Genomic DNA, 3,997 nt, shown 5'->3' on the forward strand with positions numbered 1-3,997 from the left:
ACTGTCAGCTTTTAAAACAGAAATAATAAGCAATAATACAACAAGTAACTTTGCTAAATATTCTTATCTTATGAAGGCCATTATATTTACAGCTATATATAGCTGTATATAATTACACACAGAACATGATTTATCATTAACAGGCCCAGGAGAAAAAATATATACAGCCATTCCCATATATAATTCTTTTCTGATTTGCTTAAAAATAATTTACTAGGACCAATTCAGATTTTCCTTCTTATTTCCACCCCCCACCCCCTTCCAAACAAAGCATTGACTGAGCCACTGTACATGAGATGAGTTCTGGTTTGGCTAAACTGTGACTTGTGACTAAGACCTTGTTATCCTGAGTATTCCTCCTTTATCAGCCCACATGAAATGATACAAACTAATTAAATATCATGTAAGAAACATTGTAATTAAGTTCCCAAATAAATGTCATAGATAAATGGTGACATTCACAAGAGAACTAATGAGGATAGGTGATCAGATAAATTAGTGTTTTCTAAAGTATGAGATGCATAGCATTGTAAGAGAGATTCTATGAGGCAGTACTGGAAAGTGGCATTAAATAAGATTGAAACACTAAATGAGAAAGTTATTTTCTTCTCAGCTTTTTTGTTTGTTTCAATGACGAAGTTTCAAAATTTTAATTTGATGCAAATATGTCATTAATACGTAGCATGTGCTTATCATTTTTTTTTCACCCCACAGCGGGAAGAATGCAGTCCCCAACAATCACAAATTATTCAGTGGTGTTTTCCACATTTGGGAAAATCACAGGGGTCAGCACAGCACATCCAGAGTGCTATGGATAAGCCTCGACGGGGGAAAACCACCTTCATGATCCTGGTATCTCCCCTTCCAGGTAAGTATTTGATTTATTTTCTTAAACAAGGACAAGCAACAGAGCCTTTGGCAAGCAACAAAATCTAACTAGAATTTTATTTTATTTTGCTTACATCATAGTGACTTTCTAGCTTCTGTTTATGCCAAGTCAGACTGGTTTTTCATTTATGATGGTTTACTTTTCAAACAAATTTAAGAATAAAAAGTGCGTCAATTGAAAGAAAGTACTAAATAAATAATAGTGCAGATGGTACGCATATCTGGCAACACTCATTAAGTTGTGGGAAATACTGAGGTAGCGTCTTGCAGAGGCTCTTGATAGTTGTGTAGAATTTGAATAAGTAAGTGGAGGAAGGACAAGGGGTTGAAAGAAGGACCATACAGATGAGGAGGGCAGCATGAACAAATACTACAGTCAGGAATAAATCTGGTAACAGCAAGAGAACCACCCTGGTGAGAATCACAGGTTTATATTCAACCAGCCTGTCAGTCCGTCAGTCTCTCATATTGATTGAACTCCTACTCGTCAAGCATATGATGCACCCAATTAAAAGCTAGTTGTTGTCTAATTCCTTCAGATACCTTACGTAAAACAGTTGTAATGAGAACAAGTGTGGTATAGTGACTTTTATGGGATTTGAGGCGAGAAAAACAGGGTCTGAATTTCATCTTTTAATTTAACCTTGGCCAAGTCACTTAGTCTTTCTGAACCTGTTTCCTTATTTGTGAAACTGGTATCATAAATACCAACTTTGCCTGGCTTTTATAAGGACTATCATTAATAAAAGAATAGCTAAAATGTGTTATTTACTTTCCAGACACTGTTTTAAGCTTTATATATTTTTACCTCTTTTAATCTTCACATGAATCCTGTAAGGGTGTAGTCTTATTACAACTGCTTTACAGATGAGGAAACTGAGAAGTTAAGGAGCTTACCAAAGGCCCCAGTCCAAATAAATGGTTGTGCTATTATTTGAACCTAAGCTATCTGATTTCAGAATCATTGTTTGTAACCAATAAGCTAACTTCCTCTTGGCATGATTGTAGATCCCCCTTTTTTTTTAATTTTAAGAAGGTTGTGGTGCCTTGAAAAGCACAGGCTTGGGCAGAGGCCATCCTCATGTTCAACAAGTAGTATATCTGAAGTGGCTACTTGATTACTACAATTATATATGATTTTTGTGTTAAACAAACTCCATACTAAACTAGGATAAATTATGCAAAAAGGAAACCTATACGATAAACTATTTGTTACATATAAATGTTATTAACTCTGACTAAATAACCTACTGATTACTTATAAATGTTACTCGTTTTTACTTAACAAAAGTCAGATTTTTCCCTTCAGATTTCCAGTCTGTAATATTGTATATGCTGTGGTAGCAGAAGCTCTAAGTGGCAAAAACCTGAGAAGTATTTTTATCCACGCACTTGCCTTAGTAGAGTTATGTCCTGGCATTTGCCCATCTCAATTTGTGTTCTACCTATAACCTTATTCCACATTCTCTCTTCAGCTAAGATAAAATCCACTAAAGGGAGAAAGAGCAATGGTCTCTCCTTCCCTGTCAATCTCTTACAGTATGAACTATACCTGCTTTCAAATCTGGTTATAGATATCTGAATGACTAAGTTTCCAGCAAGAAAAGCATCTATTTTGCTTTCTCCCCTCCATCTTCCTTTTACTTCTCTATTCTCTCTTCAGAAACCATCAGGTATGCAAAGGAAATGAAAAGAGTCAGAGAGGATGCCACATTTTTAAGCCACTGGCAGAAACAGGGAACTCAGAAAGAGAAGATTTGTAATTTTACAACAGAGTTTTACGTCCAATTTTCCCACAGTTTAGATACTGGAGGATGGGGACTCCTGTGATTGACATTTCTTTGAATCACTCCTCAGTGCCCCGTGAGGTAGCCCTACCAATGGACAGTGACAAATGCATGGATGTTGAAATCTAGGCGTAACAAGGGTAAATTCAGGACATGGTCTGGGGTGGGTTAAATGGTGACATCCCCCTCCCCCTGACTTCCTTGGAAAGATATGTGTACCTAGAACCGGTGAATACATCCTTATTAGAAAGAGGATCTTTGCCAGTGTAATTATGGATCTTGAGATGAAATCATTCCAGATTGGGGTGGGCCCCAAATCCCAAGAAATTGTCTCTATAAAAAAAGAAGACACAGACAGAAGAGGAGACACAGAAGGGAAGGCCGTATGTAGACACACAGGGAAAAAGACAATGTGAAGACAGAGGCAGAGATTAGAGTGATGTATCTCTAAGCCAAGGAATGCAGAGAATTACTGGCAATTTCCAGAAGCTAGGGGGCATGTCAGGTCACCGATGCTCTCCAAAAGATTTTTAGTGAATAAATTAAGTTACTAATTAATCCAAAGGGCCCACGTTTCTTTATAAAGTCAGATCACTGAATTAATGAGGATTTCTATCTTAAAAATCCTAGTATTCTAGAAATTTGTCTTCTACAGGCAGAATAAAAGAATAAAACAGGAGAAATGCACACAACTTTAAGAGAATGGGAAACGATTAGAAATGTTTGGAGAACATGCTTTTTTGATCTACATTCCACCTTTCTAGGGGGTAAAGCAACAGACCTCAATAGCTCTACTCTAAAACAAGCCTGCATTTGAGATAATGTACCCACAGTGCCTTTATCTGAGAGTCACTCTGCGAGGACCCATTGCCCATATGTTTAAGAGGTGTTCAACCTTCCCCTGCCTATAGATTGTTTTGTTCTCCTTCTGTTTCTCTGTCTTGGTTCCACTAATTTTGAATGCTTTTGTGTGTGAGGGGTGGAGATGGAAAGGGAGCATTGCCCTGCTAACCAGGAATCTGGGCAGACTCCTGGTCTCATCAGGCACCGATGGAAATGTGTGCAAACTCATTATATCAAGTGGAGTCCATGCTTAGCAGGAAGCACCTTGAGGAATGAGAGCGATCTAGGGAGGATGGCTGCCCAAAGAATGAGTTTTATAATAAAATTTCTAAAGGACTTAACATAGAACTGGTTAATCAAATGGCAAATGCAAAGGGAAGCAGTAAGTACCCTTCTTTCATTACCTTGCTTTCCAGGGTGTTTCATTTTTCAAGAAATGATTTTGTGGGTGTATTTTTTAAACTACTTGGAAGAAAGCC

The 3,997-nt window shown here is 37.5% G+C and overlaps 1 non-coding gene across 1 annotated transcript; it reads right to left on the reverse strand.

Annotated features, from left to right (window-relative positions):
* Positions 1 to 713: 713 nt before the first annotated feature.
* LOC136124013 (U1 spliceosomal RNA) lies at positions 714 to 876 on the reverse strand. Its single transcript, XR_010655960.1, has one exon. It is a non-coding gene; the product is annotated as a U1 spliceosomal RNA (small nuclear RNA).
* Between the last annotated feature and the right edge of the window lie 3,121 nt (positions 877 to 3,997).

The sequence above is a fragment of the Phocoena phocoena genome, chromosome 5 (genome assembly GCF_963924675.1).
Source record: "Phocoena phocoena chromosome 5, mPhoPho1.1, whole genome shotgun sequence".
NCBI lineage: Eukaryota > Metazoa > Chordata > Mammalia > Artiodactyla > Phocoenidae > Phocoena > Phocoena phocoena.